Genomic DNA, 23342 nt, shown 5'->3' on the forward strand with positions numbered 1-23342 from the left:
TTTGGAAGCATTTCTGCTACACAATTCAGCATTTGTGTATGTTTTCAACACATTCATGTTTGGACAAAACACACTGGGGCTGTTGCAAATGCCCAGGATGTACTACCTGAATTCCCCTGAATATCCTTCACTAAATGATCCTATTTATTTTTAGGCTGTTCTGTAGCACTAATTACCATAGTAACTGAGAACAGCACAACGATTAATTAATTTATTCATCACAACACCCTTGTTAAGAGAGAAGTATTATCATCATTATATCCTTTCATCATCTAAAAAAAGAAGTGCTGAGAGATGAAGCAGTTGGTCCAAGGTCATGCAAGCACCGCCCGGATTGCCTCAAAGCTCCTGGACAACTTCATCACAGCTCCACTTTTCACCTCATGAGCCACTGAGCAGAGATGACAGATTCTGGACAGATTCTTTTTTGCAACAGAGAATCAACAAAGCTCAGAAAACCACCCGTTTATCCCCATCTCTTCCAGCTGGCAGCATCTCCATGGTATGCCTGAGATTTTTTGTGGCTTTCATTGAACGTACTAGCTTTTCCACAGACCATGAAAATCATGAGAGCCTGTGATCCAGAAGTTAAAGTATCGCCATGGACACAGTTCATCCACCATGTAGATTACAACTGAGAGACTACAGGCATTTTAAGGGACATAAAGCTAACAATAAGATGGCAACATTAATCCTTTCTTCTGTCCAGAATTACCTATTTTCCAGGCACCTTCCTCTAAGCCAAGCAGCCTACACCCATCATCCTTTCCATTTAGTTATTCACAATTGCACAGAAATATTGCAGAACAAAAGTGTTTTAATTTGGCCAAATCCTTAGCCAGTGCAAGCTGGCACTGTTCCTTTAGCTTAAGTCCAGCCCTTACCAAGATGAGAATCAGGTGTACACACTCCCAGATGCATAAAGCCACAAAAAATTAAGCTGAATGAAACCATGATATATGAGTCTACAACATCCTATGAACCAGCGCCAGGGGATCCATGCTGATGGAGGGAGAATCTGCTTGGGATGATCTCAACAGTGCAGATCAAACAGGACAGCAGTTGTCCTGCCTCTCTGGCAGCTGAGCAATCGGAGGTGGATCACGAAAAAGGCGCCTAGTTGCAAGGTCTCATCCCACAGCATTTACCTTAGAAATTGTCACCAGCCAGCCCTCGCAACAGGAGACAGAGGCAGAAAGGTCACCCACAGGAACGTAACTAAATGTAGAAGTTTACGGTTTCGGAGCAAAACCAGATCAGATGAAAACAACCTTTAGTGTTTATAGAAAGCAGAGGGAGACTCACATGCTGCTCGTTGTTCCAACTCATGTCGCCAGCTGTGCTGCTCCCTCCTTTTATCTGCAAACTTTGACACGTCCACATTCCCTGGCTCCAAAGACCTTATTTTGGTCAAATATGACCAGGATAAGCTGCACTTTGTTCCAACAGCAAACACTACTAATCACCTGCAACATGCCAGGTCAGCAAACGACGGGTACAGTTTCTTACTGCTGAGTCAAAACAGTACAGCTACACTCATCAGACAGTTTCACGCGAGGTGCTTTTGCAGTGTGAAACATTATCTGAAATCAAAATATTCCCCAGAAACATGCCCATTTCAGACAGGCAGAGACAGAAAGCAGACAGCTTTCCTGCCCACCCAGCCCCTCGGCGGTCCTCCATGAAGGTGGTCCTGGAGCCCAGGCGGTGGGAGCCTGACCTGCTCCTCACCAGCCCAACTCTGACACGTCTGCAGGTTTTTGACAAGGTCACTTGTCAAGCTGCCCCAGAGCTACGGTTCCCTAAATCTCCCAGGCTCCCTCCAGCCTGGCAGAGCAGGGGTCCCTCAGGTGCAGCTCTGCCCTGCTAGAAGGAGTGTGGAGGTACTCCTCACCACTTCTGCTGTCCCTAAGTTCTAGCGTTTCTCTTCCTGCATGAGGGGTGCACTGACAGGATGACAGACCTGATTGTGGTCCTAAGACATCCCAAATCTGAAAATTTCCCAGCACAGGATATTAAAAGGTTCCCCCTAATTTGCAAATAAACAATATCTCCAGCATTCAAAGCATCCCAAGGGATGGTGCTCATTTTTACAGCCCACTCTGAGCACAACACTTGCAGGGCCATTAGCACTTCTTCAGTTTTGTTGGCTGCTCTTAATTATGCCTGACTCACTCCTAAACCCCAGGGTGGGAGGAATTGAAAGCCAGGTTTTTCCACTACCAAGTGAGAGAGCCATTTGCCATTCAAACTGACATCAAGAGGAATGGGAGTAGGAGGTGTAGCGTGAAAAGAAAACTACCCCTCACCCCTGAATAAAAGCAGAACCAGTAGTTATTTATCACCAGGACATAAGGAGCAGGTGGTTAGGTCGCTGGCAGACAGATTTAGAAGTTGCTTCCCTAACTTTAAGTGAGGTTACAAGTTAAGTCACCAAGGCCAAAATCCCACAACCTTACAGGAGTAGCTATGGGTGTTAAAGTCGCTCTCAGTAACAGCTTTTAAATGCAATGCAACATCTTCTTTCTAAGAGATTTTCATTTATGGCAACATGACAGAATTCTGTGGCATTCAAAATGCTTTGAGAGAGAAGCATGAAGCACCTGATCACTTAAATGACAAATTTTGCTCTCCCATTAGAGCTTTATGCTTCATCTGCCATTGATAGAATTTGCCTGATACCTGAAGAGAAACTTAATTAAAAGATCTTTCTTTCGTCCCCTGAGGATTTGGCATTAGACTTACAAAATACACTATTCAAAAAAAGGAAGTAATTTTAAATAAAGCTCAAATGCAGATGTTTCTCACTGATACAGGTCAGCAGGTGATTGAGTGGGAATCAGCTTGAATTAGTGTATTAAGACACCAGTCTATAATTACAGGAGAGAATGCTACAGCTCTCTTGAGGTCATTGAGTGGGTTTTCATAAAACTAAGTCAAAATCTACCTGCCTATGGGCCCAAACAGAGGAGGAAAGGAATCGATACTCACACGTTCATACACTGCCTATACAATGCAAAAACTGAAAACTCAATTTCACACTTACCTCAGGAAACAGAAGTCCTTCAAATGAGAGTTTTAATTGTTGCAACTCTGCTCTGCACTCCCACCTTATACACCCCGGCCTGCTTAACATGCCCTGCGCTCTCTGCACTCACCCAGCACGGCTTCCCGAGGATGTGATTCTGCGACCCACATCACTGAACAGCTACCTTCACACGCCTGCTTTCAAGGGCTGGGATGGTTTGGGGTTTGTTTTGTTTGCATGTGGGAAGGGGTTGTTTCTTGTTTTGCTTCAGAAAATGGGAAAAAAAGCACAACAGACCCAGGGGAATCAAAATAATACATCCTTTTTACATTGAAATAGATCGGATTAAGAAATTGGAAAATATTTTATTAGAAGCCACACAACAACAAGGAAATTCTTTTCTTTCATAGACTGTAAAGAAGTAGAATAAGGTTTGAAGGAGATTAGATGGGGCAGGGGGAGCTTTTTTCATCTTTTTACCTTTCTCCTGAAATCTGCTAAGTGGGCAGCACAAGAGCGTCAAGCCCCCTGTTTATCAAAAGAAAAGGTGTAACAGATGTCCTAACATAGATAGAACCACTTCCAAGAGCTTATCTTCACAAAAGAGCGGAAGATAGCCAACTAATATGCTTCCTCAAGGTCAACTGCTATGTCATTTCCTAATGCAGACAAATCGTGATCTTCATGCATTTTTGGTCTCTGATAAGTGCTACAGCCACACCAGGTCACGGCACTGGTCATTCTGGTTTGCAGACTACACCAAAAGGAACTGGAACCAATCAAAAAGCTTCTTTCTTATTGGAAACTAATCATTCATCTTGTAACACTTCTGGCAGCTAGTAATACTAATACCACCCACACTTCCTGAATCTTGGGAACAGTCCAACTCTCACTGCAAATATGGATCACAAGCAGAGTTAGACCAAGCCTGAACTGCATACATATTTATGATTTCCTATTTTGTGATTTCTCTCACTGTCTTTACATCAGTAAAATCCTCCAAAAGAGATTTAGCAGGCTATACCGGATAAATATTTTCTTCCAATACTTTTCCAAACCACACATTTCTACCCATGACTATAAATATTCCACAAGCAGAGTTCATACAAGTTATGAAGTGCATAGCCTGACATTAGCCACAGAAGTTAATGGGATGACACATGTTCTTGAGGTCAGTTGCACATTTACATACTTAACACACTATCCATCAACACAATCAATACAGAACCTGGTGTCAGCAGCCGCAGGCAGATCAAGGTAGTCTCCAAGTACAGATGCCTTCGCTCCCCCTGCGCCATCCTGAAAACGTGCAACCTGAGGAAACAACACAACCTTCCCAAAACAGCTGCAACTCAACCAGTCGGTTGCACATCAACTAACCCAACCAGCTCCACATCATGACTCAAAGTCCCAGGACCACCAGGGAAAATTTCAGACTAGTGGTGAGACAACAAACTGACACCACGAAAGGCTCTCAGCTCTCTCCTTCATGCCCATGGACACAGGCATGCCCACGAGAGAAACAAGACGACTCCCAAGGGTGGACTTCTAGGATGAAGCCTAGAACAGAGTGAGGGGATTTGCATCGACTCTCTCCCTCACATGAACCAGCACCATTTGCAGACAAAAATAGTCTTGCAGCTAAGCAATGCGGTGTTCTCGAGGGCGACAACCATAACTCAGGTTAGCAACTCAGGTTAGCACCACCACAACCTTCTCCAGTGGGCTGAGATAAATTACGGCTCTGGGAGACTAAGCTCCAAGCTGCAGAGCTGCTAGCCTCTCTGCTCCGGCAGCCATGCTGTGATGGGGACTGGCAATTGGCTGCTGAAATGCTCAGGCACAGGAAGATAAACTGTTCTGGCCCGTATTATGTGAAATCTACAGTTGCTTTCCTTCAGAGATGGTATTCAATTCCTAGAGCCACTCACCTTCTGTAGCTGCAAGAAGTTTATCAGACCTGCCAAGATTTGTCAGGTTGTATTTCATACTTTACAGTGAGTTTCAAAGTTTGGGCCAGACATCACCCATCATACTTACTCCAGTCAAAGTCTGGCTGGTTTTGAAACATCCTGGTGTGAAAATACCCTCCATTTGGCAGCACTTAACTAACAGCATACAGCGTTTTTGCTGTATGAAGGAGTGCAAATGCTCAGAAAGGACTGTGTTACGCTACATTAGAGCAAAACAACCAAAATGAAGCAAACTGCTTTACCTCTTAATTTTAGGCCTAGCTCTGCAGTCCTTGCAATGTAACAGCAGAACAAACTTAGAAAAGATAACTAGCATCATATTCCTAATGCTCAAGACTTAATCACAATCCTGATAGTATATGGCCACAGTGAGTCCTAGGCTCACAGGATTATGGACAATCAATTGAGTACTCAGTAAAAAGAAAGCTGATAGCCCCATTTTTCTGAAGAGAAGCCTGAAAACATGAACTTCAGAAGCCCCAAATCCCAGTTAGGTAGAACCCCTAAACTTTAGTCTCTGTCTTGCAAGCCAGTCTCATGATTTCTGCATGTGAGTAGAGCTAACTAAAGAAATGTAGTTTTGAGGTGAACAAATTCATTGGCAGTTTCAGATCAAATTAAACAAATACTTTCTCCTTAGGCAAAAATGGTAATTTCCATTAAAATGTCAGCTCATTTCAACTTTCACTTCAGTTTGACTATTTTCTTTCAGAAGAAGAAATTTATAAAAAGGTAACACAAAGGGCAAACAAAGCTTTTTGTACTGACTCTGGAGTAATTTTTCTTCTGACATGGTCAGCCACTGAGTGAGCCGGAAGTATCCCTTAAATGGCTCTACTGCTGAATGTGGAATGCTCAAGTCTATGAATACAACATGATTTCTTTTTCTTTCCCAGTCTAGCAAAAGTAAATGAGATAAATACACTCCAACTATCAGCAACAGTTTCACAGCAGCATGTTTTCAAAGACTGTTATTCAGCATTTTTTGGTTGTTGGCTTAAAAAAAAAAAAAAAAAATCACAACGTGAGGCATTTTCAACAGACAAGTCACGTTCCAAGATGTGATCGAAGCCTGAAGAGGACTACGTGGTTGATAGCATTTCTGGTTTTTACAGGTGTTTCTTGCTAAGGATCTAAAGGATCTTAGTTTGAAAGGGCAGGTGATTCAGGGCTTTCTGAAAAACCTCACACTCATCCCAATGGTCTCAAGAGTGCATCCCAAAATCATTAATTGCTTTTGAAGACTTATATCAGATAAGCTTCACCACTTACTTCCAACATGTATTTCACCTCAAATACTGTGTTCAGTTTTGGGCCCCTCACTACAAGACAGACATTGAGGTGCTGGAGCGTGTCCAAAGAAGGGCAACGAAGCAGGTGAAGGGTCTAGAGCACAAGTTCTGTGAGGAGCAGCTGAGGGAACTGGGGTTGTTTAGTCTGGAGAAAAGGAGGCTGAGGGGAGACCTTATAGCTCTCTACAACTACCTGAAAGGGGGTTGTAGTGAGGTGGGTGCTGGTCTCTCCTGTCAAGTGGCTGGTGATAGGATGAGAGAAAATGGCCTCAACTTGCAGCAGGGGAGGTTTAGATTGGATATTAGGAAAAATTTCTTCACCAAAAGGGTTATCAAGCATTGGAACAGGATGCCCAGGGAAGTGGTTGAGTCACCATCCCTGGAGGTATTTAAAAGACATTGTAGACATGGCACTTAGGGACATGGTTTAGTGGTGAACTCGACAGTGTTAGTTTTACGGTTGAACTCGATGATCTTAAAGGTGTTCTCCAACCTAAGCAATTCTATGATTCTATTCCATGTAGCATCACACAGAATAGCAGTTAGGAACCAAAGACATGCCTTAGGGACTGCTAAAAGTAAGGGGGAAAGGCCAAAAATCTGTGTTGCTACTCTAGAAAGTGTTGCATTGGAAGAGATGATCTAAGAAGACACAGTGTGCATGCACACATCTTTATGTATGTATGCAAGATTCGACCAGATTCCACTCAGCTGAAGTCTTTATTCCATTTTTGTTATAGTATTATATGTGTGCCTTATAGTGGTGCACTGAACACTGAAAACGTCAATGCACACAACCAAACCAATGCCAAATGAACCACACTGACTTATGCCCATTGAGGATTTGGCCCACAGACAGAAAATCAATGTTATAAAACAGATTCAAAAAATACCTCTTTTCTACTGCCAAAACAAGTTCTCAACTAGGATGAAAAAAATGTCAGCTCTGGACCCAGATTTGCATTGTGCCACAAACTACAACATCCCTTGCTTTCCAGCCAAAAGGTTTTCAGAATTATTTAGTTTACTGGTATCATTGTTACTTTTTAGAGTTGAGTCAGTGTTTTCCTAACTTTTGCTTCAGTCACTTCACTGTCAGGTGTCTTTCACTTTAATGATTACTGCTTTTCGTTTTTTGCCAACCACAGAAATGATCAAAATATTTTACTAAATCAAGACATAAAGAAAAAAATACTTCATATTTTTCTGAATAACAGCATGAATTGGAAAAATCATTTTCTATTCTTTAAACCACTCTTTCAGTGAAGCCTCTGCCAGTTTCTTCCACACTGAGTTTGCAGAACACCTGCCAGAGTGAGGTCTTTGCCAATAAACAGGGCCCTTAAGTGCTATGACAATTTAAAAAATAATGTAATGATCAATACAAATAATTAGTACTATTATTATTACTAACAGCCATGCTCTTTGGTCTGAGCTCTCATCTTCTAGAGCAGCTGCCTCTAGAAAAGAGAGCAAAGAGAGCAAGTGCCAGCAGGTGGCACTCCAGAACATAAAGCATTAAGCACCAGGGCTTGCAGGACCAAGAAAGCCAGTTCTGCTTGGCTGTCCCACTAACTTGCTTTAGCACCCTTCAGGAGGTTTGGTTTGGTTTAGGATGGTCGTCTCCACTTTCCCGCTCCCTAACAGCAGGGACAAATGCTGCCAGTCCCAGCTTTTAGCACCATAAGACTATCCTGGTGCTGAATGGGACACATCAGCAAGGTGAGATGCACCTTGCACAGTCATTTCTAAGAGGAGGGCACCAGCACACCCAAAGTGCTGAGCTCATTACTTGCTCTCTGACTGAGGGGAGAGGTCCTGCAGGGCAGGCTGAGTTCTTTCCCACATTCTGCACGGAGAGGTGGCAGCGTCTTACTGCCTCCCACCACTCCCCTACACTCCTCCAAACAAGGAGCAAGCTGGGATATAGCTGAAATAATGCTTGCTTTTATTGCTTTAAGACAGCACCACCAACAAAAAACATACCCTAACGATTAGGAAACCAGTTTCCCTTCTGTTTACTTTTAGCTATGATCTACGCATACAGAACAGCTACAGTGTTCACTTGCATGGTTAGGAAGCGTCACTACAGATGGTTCCTCAAGGTGCGGTGAAGACCCACCCTCCTCTGAGCCTTCTGCCTTGCCCCAACACTCACACTCCTCCTGCAGCATAGTCAGTCAAACTGGCACTTCTTCCAATCAAACCCTGACTGTCAGGAAAGCCTCTGTCTAGTAGTCTCGTCAGCCAGAAGAAATAAATCCACCTCAAAGAGCTGTGGCTCACCTGGTCTTTGCAACTCTCATCCAACTGTAAGAGCAATCGCTTGTTTTGCTCTTGCTGGAAACCCTCCCGACCCTTCAGTCTTCAAAATGAGGCCCTTTCAAACACTGTGCAACGTGGGGGAGATAGGAGGAGGTACCCTTAAACCCAGGAAGATTGTGCTATTCTCTTAGAAAATGAAATTTTAAAGAAAAACTGTAGAAGACAGTTGTTTGTCCAACTCCCGGCATCAAGCATAGCAGTCAACATTTAGAGAGGTAATGAATTGGCTCAGTTGACAAAGAGGCAATTCCCACATCATTCTCCCCTAGAAAAGTTTAGAGTTTAAAACACTGAAGGTCATACAACTGGGTGGAAAAAAAGCCTGCATTTTTATCAGAAGTCTTTATGAATTACCTAAAAGCTATACAAACATGGAAAATAACCAGCCCTCTTGCAAAACACAGAAGTATTTACTGCTTAAACTCTCCTTGAAGGCAAACCTGTACCATGGGATCCATCTGCTCATGTGGAAATAGCAGAAAAGATCTGTCAGAAACTAATTTCCTTTCCTTTCCTGTATATGTCAGTGGATCACTGGCATTTCCCCCCCCCCCCCCCCCCAAATTGACCCCAAATATAAATAGACACAAAACCGGAAAAGTTTAAGGTCATCTGTGGATATGAGCAACACACAAACCAAGTAAAACCAGGCAAAGTAATGTGCCCTTTTTGCAGAAGAGGGTCCACAATCAATGCCACATGATATCCATTGTGTTTTAGGAAATTAATTTATATCTACAATTCCAAACTCATTTCCTCACACACAATAAACACATATCTTTTTTCTTGATGCTTCACTAACATCACCCACTAAAAGAGGCATGATTCAGCTCAAGGTTTATGTACTATATGCACTGCACAAAAGTTTGCTCAATACATGTTTTTAGAGCAAGTATCTTTTAAGACACAAAGATGGGCTAAGGGCATGGAAAAAAGAATGGGGCAACTGTTCTTGCTTACTCTGCCTTCCTAGTTGCTATCCCAGTGTGGATTTGGCTCACAAAATATTCACCTGTGGAAAAGCAAGTCACGAAGCATAACTGTAACCCATACCAATCTTAACACTGAGCAGCAATGAAGCATGTAACTGTCTGGTGATTATCATGAGACATCAGAAATATTTCCAAGTTAGCAAGTTGCGCGGTTGTTGCTGTAAGAACTTACTTGGATCTCCTGTTTCCATGATCTCCCTGAACAGATGCATGGATGCTCTCCTTGATACTCCACGCACTTGATCCGGAAGCAGAACTAAGGGGTGCCCAGGCTTCGGTATTCTCCTCGCTATTAGGTACAACAAACTACACCTTCTCTAATGAGCAACCTCTCTTGATAGAGGAGACTGCAATTAGTGTGGACTCTAGGGAGCTTTAATGTTCCCAAGCAGGAAAATGTAGGCAAGTGCATTGTGAGTGGGTTCAGAAAGGCACGGCAAATTCTCTGGCACTGACTAGTTGATAGATATGAAAAGGGTCAATCCCTTTCTAAGTTCTGAATTTAAATTTAGAAGAAAATATAATATATTTAATGGAGGTGGGAGACCAAAGAGGGAAGGAACATTAGAACGAAAGCTTCTTGCTTTAAAAACAATCATTCTGTCCACCTATATGCTTTTCTTAGCTTGATTTTCACAAATGAGCTCAGATTTTGCAAGTAGACTTTCAGGCTCCTCAAAATAAGAGTGCAGGTGCAAAACACAGGTGCTTAAACGTGAGTAGTACAACCATAAGGATACAGGCATAAGACCTTTCTGGAGAAAAAAAAAATCATTAAATATTTTCATTCCCTTACATCTGATTGCATAACCCCTCTAAAGAAAGCAGTAAAGGTCACTGAAATGCACGGGCCTTTGCTTGTATTGCTATACAATAAACAATTGTATATTGTTTAAAATTACACAAAAGAAATGAGCACAAGTGCTAGAAAATGAGACCTTTAAAGGAGCAAACTGAAAAATTTCAACTCAGCATGATATCCTGATTTAAAATTGCATGTGTACAGGTTACAGCCATCTCTGTGCCTCTCTTCATTTGAAAAAGCAACAGTTTTATAATCTTATTAAAGAACAAAATTGTAGATTCTTATCACTTCATTAAATTGCCAGTGCATGATCTTTAATTTTTTTGTTCTTGTTTCATAACCACCCATTAACATAAAAAGATAAAGAGTTTCTCCAATGGACCACATACAGGAGTTTCAGCCAGCAGAGGAAGGAGTAGCACAGGAATGTAACCCTGTAACATTGGAAAAAATAAGTCAGGTTCCTCAAAATATGAAGGGGTTTTTGCTGTAGCTCCTCCAAGGGCTACAACAGTAAAGTTCCTGTAGTCTTGGGGTCATGTTTCCATTGCCCTTCACCAAACACCACCACTCATTTTTAGGTCATGCTGATTCCAAACAAGTGGACATAAGGAAGAAAGCAAACATGTCACAAAATTTTTCTTTAAATAACTCCTCATTACCAAGCTGAGACCATTAGCAGCCCTCTAGCTCACAACTTCTTGTGTCAGGGATGTGGCTGCATCAGAAGAGAAGACCTGGACTCCGAGAGGGAAGTCAGTGTGAGGTTTTTTCCCTAAACTATTTTTGAACATGGACATAATATCCTCTTAAAATGCATATTTCCTTACCAAAATCCTTTTCACTGACTTACCTTGCCCTTTTGCAAGGATGTTCAGGAGCACCGGTATGATAGTATGAATTAATTTATTTTACATATGAAAAGAATTATAAATTTATATATGAGTTTTAAAAAAAAAAATCACAAGGACTTTGCAGGCAGATAAACAATTTCTTTAAAGCCTCATTTCTTTAAAGCTGCAAAAACCAGCCTGCATCCAGTCCTGCCAGCATTTCTTTGTGCCAGTGACCCCTCCATATGAAGCAGTTCCACTGAGCTGGGTGAAGTCTCTTTCACAATAACTGTTCTCAAGAGCAGATTTGGGCCAGACTTGCCCAGAAATCCTTCCAGTGGAGAACAGGTCATCCCACAAGCAGTCCTGCTTCCTCCAAATGCCAATGCATGTGACATGCTCTGTTTGAGAGGAAAGCCTCACTCTTCCCGGCCTTTAGATAAAGAAGAGGGAGGCTAAATCTCAAAACATTCAGCAAAAGCTTTCAAAAAAGGCAACTGCTGGATTTTTAAGACCACCCCAAAATCATCCTGACATGCCCTAGATTTCCTGATCTATTTTAAAATTCCCTTTCAACTGCTATTACTTGTGTTTTCTGTGGAAGTCACACAAACATGGAGAGTGGCAGCTTGCAAGAGGTTGTAAACTGAAAGGCAGAAGACACCGTGAAATTGAGAGAATAAAAAGAACAAGTTTCTGTACACTTGAAGACTTTCAGCAGCATCAGGGTTTTTTTCTGAAGGAGGGTTGCTAATTAGCTGACTCTAACACTAGCAACAGTGTCCCTGTAAAAATAGCTCACTGCTTATTAAAAGCAAATTTGGGAGCAATACAACTTCACTGAATTCTCACCAATTTGCTATTACTGACCAGCTTCTGTCTCATAGGCATGCTTAAACTTCATACACTGACACGTTTCCCACTCCACAAACTTGACTATGTATCAGTCTGTTCAACCAACACAACTCCAGTATTTCTGTTGATTTCTATTTTAAGAAGGGAATCTACTTCAGAAAGTAAAATCTGAAGTCTGAAGAGTACTTTATTCCTGTTCCCAGTCTAGCTCCATTCCACACTTCAGAAATATTTATGCCAGACCAGCAAGAGAAGTCTCCTCGGGCAAATCAAATCACCATCTCCTACTTGCTGTACTTTGAACTTACAACAAATTCCAGTATCCTAGTATCACACTTATTACTTACTGCAGGGCAAGCCCCTAAAAAAATGGTATTTTGCGCTTGCAAATTAAGCCAAGATGCTGGTTTAAAATAAAATTAGAGAAAAGTAAGTTTTAATGGAAATTTGCGGTTTCAAATGAACACCTTATGAATGAAGTGAAATGAACAGCTATGTCACCTGTACTAAGGGAAGCGTTACCTTTCTACTACATACTGGAAATTTGGCAACCCATTTTCAGAACTGTAAAACGCTGCTTATACCAGCTTGAGGTACTTGCATATGGGATGACCCATGTTCCCATTCTCCAACACGGACTGGGTTTCCCAGCTAGATTACATCTCCCATAACCACAATGGCAACTCAACATGAAAAGAGGAGATGGAAGCCAGCCATAAAGCCAAGCCCCGAGGGAAGAATGGGGAAACAAAGTATGCTAATTACAGTTCCCATGGGAGATGGTGCTAGCATTCCTAAACATAACCCTTCAGTCCCGTTTTTCAGTGAAAGGAGATCTGGGGTTTTTTTTCCCCTCCATAAAATAAACCAATGAACTTTGACAAAATTAGGATGCAGAAAAAACCTCCAGAAGGCAATGCAGAACAAATCTTTAAATCTGCTGTAAAACCAAGTGAAGAGGCAAACAGCTTCACCCTTTTACCGTTCAGAAGCTAAGGAGGAGGGAATTTTCTGCTCCAGGAACATTCTTGAGGCTTCGTAGCAATATATGCCTGACTCCATCCTCTGCCACACAATTCTTTCCCTTTTTAGTTTTAAAAGAAAACTACTACACAGGACTGGATCTTTAAACCTTTATTCATCAAAACCCCAAGGCTTTAGCTACGTTGCACCAGGGTGACAGAAAGACCTTGATCTACAGTCTTCACAGTGGTGCCCCAGCGCTTGACACTAAAGTGAAACGGAATTAGAGGGGCTCACAGCTTCGGGATACTGCAAGCACGCCATTTCCTCACACTGCTAACATCCTCAAATTAGAATATAAATGGGTCTGGGCTTAGCAATGGGACAAGACAGCCAAAACACAATACACCATTAAACATGAGGGGAAGCAATCCCTTTCATAACCTCCAGACCGCCGTGCAAGTTACTGCAATGAAAAAAAAGATTCAGAGAATAAGGTACAAACAATCTAGCCTGATGAAAAAACTCATTATTTCAACACAATTCAATAATCTGGAATATCAGTAGTGCTGATTACCTGCTCTCGTCAATGGCCCCTTGTTCTTCTCCTTGCTCTGAAAAAAAACTATTCTGAGCTGCAATACAACTGAAGGAGCAATGAATGTGTCAAGCATGGGTCTATCACAGGGCTGGCTCACCTATGTAAGGGGCTGGCTTATGAATTGCAGCAATCTCTCCAAACTTACCTTTCCTCAAGGCAGAACCTCAGGCAGAAGAAAACATCTGAATTAACACTTTTGCAGATAGTCCCCCAACAGTCTCAACAGTGGCTGCCTCAAAGGGATCTGGGGAAGGTAACTACAAAAGTAAGTCTGTTGACTACAAGCTTAAGTTCTGAGCAAAGATTACACCACCATCAGTAAAAAAATTAGGGGGTACTACTTAAGAAAAAGTTTAAAGACGCATAGTTGCAATACTGGGTCTGTGATCTGCAATTTAGAAAGCATCTCTATTAAGAGCTATGCACTGGGGACAAGCACCTGAAGTATTAATACTGCCATTATTGGACATCTCAGCTTTACCTGCATCAGGAAGATCTAAACTGACCTAAATTTAGCTTCGAGCAAGCCTTCTGTCCAAATTAATCTGCATGCAACAGGGTCAGGACTTCCCCAAGCCACATGCCAGTGGCATATTCAGTGAAGCCACAGAAGAACCTGGGTATGCTCATGGCAGAAGGAAACTTTCATTCACTGAGGGTGAATTTGACAAAATAATAATATTCTTTTGCCTTCTCCCAGATGGAAGTTTTAAGTACCAGCAATTTCAGTAGCTCAGCAGAGCTCCACCAATGCCTCCTGCTGACCTCATTCCACTTTGAAGTGCTTAATTCAATATTCAGGTCAGAAAGGAAAAGTGAGTATGAGGGGAAGGCAGAGACCTGGGTTCCTGTCCCTGCTCCAATGAATGTTTAATTCTTTTATATTAAAAATTCATTTGGAGAAGGGCTAGGATCCAGGCAGTCTAATGGGTTTACCTATGAAGAGAAAAAGATCCATGATCAAATGCCGCCAGACAAAGGTGGGAGCTCAGTCTTAGCATCCTTCGGGCTGAGCATCAGACCTAACTCGGAGAGAGCAACCGCTAGCTCCTCCACTGCTTACATCTCAGCAGAAGGTACCTAACTCCAGAAACGAATAAAAAGGAGTAGTTCAGCATGTATCCTGGAAAAGAAAGAGGACTGCCGGCTTAAAAGACCTCCTCTTGATTCTCTGTTGTTGTAGCCAGCTCCTGTGTCTCCTTATTTGGGATGCCAGCTTTTGCAAATCCCACTCTTGGGCCAACTTTTCTCCCGGCATTGCACAAGAAGCCTCGTTATCTGCATCCCATAGAATACAGTGCCTGGAAGTATGATACCACAGTACTTAAGGTCTTTTGTGGATCTACTCTGTTGAAAAAGTTCTTGAGTTGCTTTGGTGTTTCGAAAACTTTGAGCGGTGTGATTGACGTTGCAAATGACAGCCAACCCAACTGAGCTAAACGCTGAACATCAAGTGCTGCACGCTCCCATCCACTGTTCTCCCTCAACTGAAAGAGGTCAAGGGCGTGCAGGGCTTCAAATATTCAGACAGTCACATCTGAAGAGCCACTCAGTATAAAGAAGAAATGGAGCTATTCAGAGGCATTTCACAAGCAGAAGAAAATAGTCAGCAAGTAAATTATCTGTAGCAAAGAGCTTGCATGCAGGTAGTTTTTGATTTAATACTTCTCAAAAACAGGGCAACCTAGCAGATTTTCATGCCAGTTTAGGGAAGCCCTCTGAATAATCACACCACCATAAAAAGGTTAAAAATGGTGGGTGGAAGAAGGCATTCTCTTTGCAGAAATCAGGAGCTGCATCTCCTGTGCAAGCAGGAAGCCACCACCTGTGCAGTCCCTCCAGCCGGCTGTCGAGCAGGAGCCGGGACGGGGACTCGCTGGGCTGCCTGTCCAGCCAGGCACCACCAAGGTGACCAGCATCACATCAGCTGGCAGGCGGGATGCTGGAAAGCTCTGGTAAAAAACCTCCCCTAAGGACGGCCACCTTCCACTGGGCACTGGGGTACCACTTTTAAAATCAAAGCATATGCAACTGTGCCTCCATCTCAACCACAGACATGTGTCCATCCACAGCGGAAGTAACAAAAATTCATTTTCAAAATGAGCTGCTCGATTTTTTTTGTTGTTATTTTTTATGATTCCTCATTCAGCAACTGGCACCGGCATTGCCTTCAGCAAAAGCCACATGTAAAGGACGACATCCCAGGCAGCTTTCACAGTGTGACATGAGGGTAGACAGGAGGGGCATTTCCTTTACTTTCTAGAAGCAGATGAACTCCCACTGAACATTTAATTCAGACTCTAAGCTATTTTCACCAGTCACTTGAAACTTAAATAATTATCCCATTTAAAGAAACCTAGCAATTATATTTTGCATTCCCCCCCCCCAAGCAGCTATTGCTGTTGTGACAATATTCATCTTGTCCATGATGACTATTATCTGCTGTATAAATATTGATGATCTGAGTAATTGCTGTTCTGTACATATGCTTCTCACAGATATAAATTTCTCTGCCTGAAGTAGGCTGCTGACAAAGTGCTTTCCTCCTTTTGCATGGCAATGAAACATTACTGGAGGTGCCACTGAGAGTTGTTAGTCCTGGTGGAAGGAAAAAAAAAAAAGAAAAAAAAGAAAAACAGCAAGTAACAACAGCCTTTGGAGAGGGGGAATGAAGTGACATTTGCCTGGACTGGGAAGACCGAATAGTCCCAAAGAACAACAAGTTAGCTAAGCTGGTATTCAGGCGGCTTAAGTTTAGCTTAGGCTGTGCCAACACCAGACACAGCTGAAAGGGAAAGAACTGCTTTGGACCCAACGCTGGCCACCAGTGCTAAGCTGGGTATGTCATGTCATGCTCTGGGACACGTCATGTACGACATACACGTTGTACCCACCCAGTGGTTCACTGATGATGGGGTTTACTTTTTCTGCATCAAAATCCAACCAGAAAAACAAGCCAGTCTTGTACTGGAGGAAGAACACCAAGCTGAACATCATGCTGGGACAAACAGACTCCCAATGCCACCCTGTAACCTTTGCCAGCACACGGCCAACGTGTCACAGAAAAGCAAAGCTGGTCTTGAGGCACCCAACACCCTTTCATAGATACCACAGACATACAACACAGCATCGCTTCAAACTCTTTTCGCTGGTTAAATGCATTTGCCCAGCAGACTTTGTGACCAGTCAGGTAGCCCTCTGTCTTCCTGCAATTGGCAAAAATCACTAAAAACACCCCACTGCATGTCCTGGCTAATCTGACCATATTGCCCCACAGTCTGGCAGTACAAAGACCCGGTTTTGATAGACAGAGCCCTCCCTCAGGCACACAGCCTCACACTTCCAGACTTGCATTTTGCCTCTGCACTTTAAACAGTCAACAGTATACAAGAGATGAAGGCTTTTCCTTAGTGGACACAAACTTTCTACGATATAAAACCTGTAGTCTGAACCTCAATAAAATTACCCCTCTGGAATTACAGGTCAAGAGATGAAGATTTTTTCAGCCATGTAAAGTTTGGCAAGATTTATACTCAGAGTTCCCTTGTAGAAATACTCTTTTTCTAAAGTCTCTAACCATCATTTACAGTATCTGGAAACGAACACTGGACAAAGACCCTTTCTTAATCTAAAAAAAAAAAAATTCTAACTTACATATGCTACAGAAATTAAGGGGAAACTAAAAATCTGCCTGATTTACGTCTGTGTTACTGAAGATTAGGGAGGGTACGGAGAGGATGCAGAAAGCAGCACGACAAAAGACACAGGACTCCCTAAGGGAGCTGGAGGCCAGGGCAGGAACAAGAGGTGGGTAGGGACAGAGAGCGAGCAGGAAGCAAAGGCAAATACAGATAACGTGCGAGCAACATTTGGAGTGCCCGGAGCTGGAGAGAGAGGAACTGAATGTTTGTCATGAGTAAAAGAACTAAGAGTCTGGAAGTCTTACTTTCTTCTGTTGCCTTGTTCAAACAACTACATAATAAGTCATTATATGTAATCACAGCAGCCACTAATTTTTATAGATATATATAATACACACACAAACAACTCAGTGAAAGTAGTTACTAAACACTGATACAACTGATCTTCTCCCTGCAACACTGAGTGTTAAGCCATCCTGTTGTTCAGTGTGGCCTTTATCATATAATTAATTTCCCTCCTACTTTCTGCAGCTTCTTTCCTTCCCCCATAGTTTCTACAGTGCTTTGGGGTTTAACATGTTACAATCTCTAATGACAACTTCTGTACATCTCTGAATCTTGAAGGGAAGTTGCTTCCAGCAGAAAATTAAAGGTTGAACTCTTACCAGTAACTCTGGGCATGTTTAACTAATACTAAGCCACATAACATAGCCTAATTAGTCCAACAGGTTCTTTAAAAAAAATCCACATGACCTCACTGTCAGTTCTTACACTGAGTCATTTTGGCGACCAGTTGAAACAGAGCCCTGAGTAATTCTCTAACATCAGCAGCACACTGCGTTGATTGAAGCGGACTGGATCCTAACTACAATAACCAGGTAGCCCCCACCCTCTCCGCTCTGTCTTTTTTTTTTCCCTTCTGTTTTTAAGACAAGACACAATTTAGTGGCCTCCAGCAAGAATCCAGTCTTACCTGCGTGGCTTCCTACATTTCCCAGACCCACTTTATTTGCGTGCAGATTAGTTATGACACACGCTATATGGACATGGAATGCTCTACTGCTAATGCAAATTATTTTGCATGCAGACACAAAATGCAGGTGGCCAAGCCACTAACTGCCCAATTCACAAGCACAAACAGACTTAGCACTGTCAAGCTTTTACATGCATATTAATTTGAATGCAGTGAAACATACCCATAACTTTGAAAGTCCTGTTAAAACACCTTTAAAAAACATGACTCAAATCTTAAGTGTTCACATTCCTGAGTCACTAAAAAGTGAAATCAAATTTCCTTCAAATAATACCCTATTTTCTAGGTAGTTATTAATTCCATGTTTCACTCTGAAATCAGTCACCTAACTTTGCTAAAGCTATGCCTGTCTGACACATCTTCTCCTGCACAGCAATCTGGAGTGTAAAGAAATACATCCTCCATCCACCACAGCTGCATTGCCAAATTTCCTTAGAGAAGATGCAAAACTGCAGTATTACCAGCTCAGTGTGTTTTCATCAAGAGACTAGCTAGTTTCATCACATCTGTGCCAAAGTCACTATGTCCACAAACAGAAATGCTTTGCTGGGTTTGTATCCTGCTAAAGTACCTCTCATGGAGATGTGAAAATGCAATTTCACTATAAAAATAAATACAGTGGAGTTAATAATTTCTTGCACTGGGCACATGGCCATCTATTTTCATCGCTTCCAAACATCCACCACACTCTTAAGACCTAAGAAGCTGACAATGTGTGGGCTGCAGGACCCTGCTTCTCTACCTCTTGCTGATTTGCATCAGCTTTCCTGGGGAGAGCAAGGGTTGCAAGATGGCATTTGTGCCTCCCAGATGCCAAGCATCCTTTCTTAACAGGTATGGCAAGTGGATGCTACGTTTGCTTTCTTCTGCCGGTGTGAGATCTGTAAGCGGGCCATGCAGTTGCAACCAAGGCACAGTGAAAGAGGGACTCTTGAACTGTGATGAAGGAATGGCTAAATCATGTGCATGCATCCTCAAAGCGGCACAGAGACCTGTACGGATTTGGGAAGTGCAGCACACTGACTAGTCTTTCCCTTTGCTAGAACAAAAATATTTTGCACCAGCTTTTCACAGGAAAGGCATTCACAGAAGAGAATTTGCCAATACCTGGAGTTTTGTGGTTTACCAAGCTAGAAAATCCAGCCAAAAGACTTACGGAAAGTGTATGAGCACAATTCTAACAAAATTTATTTACATTATGCACTTCTGAAACAAAATAGCAGGTACCAAACACATCACCGGGTAATTCAAAGAAACCTAATAAGCAGTTTGAGATTCCAAGCAATCTCCTGAAATTGCTACTCCTACAAAGCTCTTTCTTCTAGCTTTTTGGTTGCAAAAAGTAAGGTGCCAGCAATCTATCGTAGAATAGGAGCTGATGAAATGGGGACATTTACAAAAAAAGTAATACAATACAGTTCACAAACTGGTTTGCTTACCAAGGAAATGTTTAGCAGTTTCCTTTTATGTAGCACTAAAGAACTGCAACTTGTATTTCTTCCATTTGTGATTTTTGCAGTGGCCTAAGACGTTTTCTTCTTCAGCTAATGCCTAGGTGACTCCCAGTTTTCACTTCAAGAATATTCCACGAATATTCAAGCTCTGGAGAGTCTAAACGCATGTATCCTGACACACAAGAATAACACCCACTTCCTAGGTGCACTACAACCAAATCACAGTTCTCTTTTCAGCTGAAACTGATCTTCAGAAACTTTAAAAATGTATTAAAATAAGGCCAGCAATGAATGTGGGAGTGTCCCGAGGAGGAATAGTAGTGCTCAATCCTCTTTGTAATCATCTCCAAATGTTGATGGTTTGGTGGTGTTTTCGTTTTTAGTTTTGCAGTAAAGCTCAGCTGGTTTAAACAATTCCCCCCAGTGTTCACCAACATGGGAGAAAAGAGGAAGAGCTGATACAAGATGCATTCCTTTCGGGCAGTTCAGTGCTTTCAGTGCTCTGGCTTGTAGGTTTCTGCCTGCTCAGGGGGCTCCGAATGGAGAACACTGATGGGATCCACTGGAGGTCACAAAACACTGCCACGGATCAGATGCAGACAAGAAAGATGCAGTAAAGAAGTAAAACAAACAAAACCCTAAACAAACTAACTGCTCTCTTATCTTACTTTTTTTTTCCTTTTTTGCTTCCTGCCTGCATGTCTTGCCTCCAATCAGAAAAGTGGCAAGAAAAGAAAATAAAATGTTAATGTGGTCATAGAGGTAGTTATTTAACCCACAATTTCCCAATAACTTTTAAAAGTACTGTCAAGGATTTTCCTCTCTTGAAAGAGACATTTATTTCACACAGAAGCTCAGAATTTCTGTCATGTGTGACGTTACTGAAACACTCAAAAGATGGTTTCATCCACCTAGATGACTGCATGTGTTTCTCTCCACTGAATAAGCAAGCCATGCTGAAATAAAACAGGATCTGCACATTACCCTCTTTGACTTGATTTGCAAAAGGGGGAAGCTGATAAATCTCAAGAGTATGTAGCATATCACACCGGTGACTTCAGACCCTCTGCAAGCAGTGAGTTGCTGGCTTTTGCTCAGACCCGTGTGTCATAAACAAAATGGAGAAGAGAGGCTCCTGAACTGCGATGCAGGGACAGCTAAGCAGCAGGCAGGTCAGGCCACTCGAAGTGCACAGCACACCTCAGAGCTAGGAGTTGCTACCACCTATGGTACTAACTAATATTTAAAAAAAAAGCTAGTGAGCTAACAGAAATTGGACATGGCTATCCAATACCCTAGACCAGTCTTAAATCAGTGCAACTGTGCTGTAGTTAGAAAAGGATAAGTAAGGGCAAGAAAGTGGAGAATCAAGCCCATGTTTATGTACCACCAGAATACAAAGTGGAGTAACTTGCAAAGTTACTGCAAGTTGCTAAATGCATCTTTTTTCATAAAAGTAAATTTACATAAATCACTGATTTTCACTAGCCTTTTTTTGTTAAGTCAGAAATATCCATATATTTTGATTTTTCCTCCATACATACATGTGTGAGTGTCCATACAAATAAGAGTATGAATGGAGGTTTGACCAGCAGGCCTCATAAATTACACACACACACACAAATCCTTTCTGTCTGATCCCAATCTTCCACAGGTCTCTAATGAGAACCACGAACACTAATCACCTTATCAGTAATGCAAATAACCACCTTGGCCTCTCATCAAGTGTCTCTCTGGCTTAATGTGCCCTTAGATTGCACAGCCCTGGGTGCAAAAGCTGCCACGTCCCTCTGAAAAAACCTCGGCGTGACAACGCTACATACGTCACGCTTCTTTGCAGCAGCGGGCAGCAGCCTGCTGAGCATAGCCACGGATCGGGAGACTAAGCAAGCCCTCAGCTACCGTAACGGCTCTCGAGCACTTCTGTCCCTAGCTCTGCACACGCAAAACAGCCAGATATTGCAAATGCAGGCATCTCGCGGAGGAAGCGTCGTTCAGCTACAGCAGCATACCTTCAGGCCTCCTAAAATGAAATGCTGAATAAGCAACACAGCAGAATGGCTACAGCACTGGATTGGCACTTAAAAAATGGAGACGGGACCTCATTTTAGTCCCCCCAGGGCCATCACTCCCTGCTCCAGGGATGCCGCAGCAGTGCTATTCTCCAGCCCCGACCCTGGATGGACCTCAGGCTCACGCTTGCAGCCACGTCCCCAGCCCCGTCTCTGTCCCTGCCTCCTGCTGCTGGATGGACCCTGGCCCTGGTGCATCGCTTGCCGTGCCTGGGCTGTGGATGGACCCCGTTAGAGCACTTTGAATTCAAAGGATGAGAAAGGCATTCTTCTGTGAAACATCGTCACCGCCCTGCCAGCGAGGTGTGGATCACAAGAGCTTCCAAAATAAAAAGAAATGTATCTGTATTAGCCCCTTACCCTTGGCATCAGGCCCATACTGCCAGTTCTCATAACATTTACAGGGAAACTGGCATACAGAACAGTGCAGCAAACAAAAGGAAATCCTGTGAGAATCAGGTCAAAAAATACCAAACAGGCCTTGATCCCACAAAAGCGAAGACAAGCTATACCTGGACAAGCAACTTGTAGCTGTAGTCACTGGTGTTAACAGATCTACCATGGCCAAAGGAAGAAAACAGGCTCCCAAGCATCTGCAAAATAGCATATTTCAGGTTTACTTTTAAATAATTATATCTGGAAAACATTGCTAGGAAAAAAAAAGGCTTAACGAATTTAAATATTCCAAATAACAACGCCAGCACTTCAGCACCCCTGGTCCTGCTGTGACCACACACGCACACATTGCCGAGCCCAGCTCAGCCGTCGGCACTTCCCTTCCTCGCTGAAGGGAGAATTGCTGGGCTTCCAGTGCCACTCTCAGCAAATTTCTACCTTCTAAGCAGCAAGTGTTTGTACAATAAACATCCTCCTATCAGCATTACCAGCTGTGCCCAAAGCACAAAAAACGCAAGCGTGTACACTGCAAAATCTCAATGTTTGCGCCTGTGTAAACAGTGCACTTCTGGAAAGGCAGAGAGAATATTTTCAGAGTAAACACCGCAAAGATTTCAGGTCCTTTAGGATGTCAGAAGGCCATCGTGATCTGCCGCTCACCTTCGTTACTTACCGCCTGCTTAGCTAAGACGCCTCTGTAACTCACAGGGACTGCAACCACATCTCATGAGCCCATTTTACCGCCTGCGAGGACACCAGCTTTGAGAAGGGAAGAAAGTTTTCCTCTCACAGCAGTCTGGCTCTTTGGTGCGTTACACTCCCTAACGTTAGCTTCAAGCCATTAAAATACCAACCAACACCAGAGCAGGAAACGCAGCAAGAGGAACTAATTTCTAAACCTCACCCTCGGACTGCAGCTGCTGCCCCAGGGAGATAAGCAGAGGAAAATGGGGTTGCTCCTCACAGCCCGAGCAGACCCCAGTAATCCTTCCGGAGGCATGAAAGAGGTAGAGAAAATAGGCATGCTAAAGCACTCGGGCAGAAGACCGTCTCCACCCCAAATTACTCACTTTTAGAAA

General features: G+C 42.8%; 1 protein-coding gene across 6 annotated transcripts in view; it reads right to left on the reverse strand.

The window, feature by feature from the left end:
- Positions 1-23342, reverse strand: part of RNF152 (ring finger protein 152) — a 46360-nt gene that overhangs the window by 10436 nt on the left and 12582 nt on the right. For 2 of the 6 annotated variants that reach the window (XM_030041885.2, XM_030041887.2), the window contains exon 2: positions 22380-22460. The exons of 3 other annotated variants lie outside the window; for them this stretch is intronic. The gene's annotated coding sequence lies outside the window, so the exon portion shown is untranslated. Of the gene's footprint in view, positions 1-1148; positions 1170-22379; positions 22461-23342 lie in introns of those variants that run through there. One more of the 6 variants, XM_030041888.2, reaches the window with a different exon arrangement.

This window comes from Aquila chrysaetos, chromosome 18, assembly GCF_900496995.4.
Source record: "Aquila chrysaetos chrysaetos chromosome 18, bAquChr1.4, whole genome shotgun sequence".
NCBI lineage: Eukaryota > Metazoa > Chordata > Aves > Accipitriformes > Accipitridae > Aquila > Aquila chrysaetos.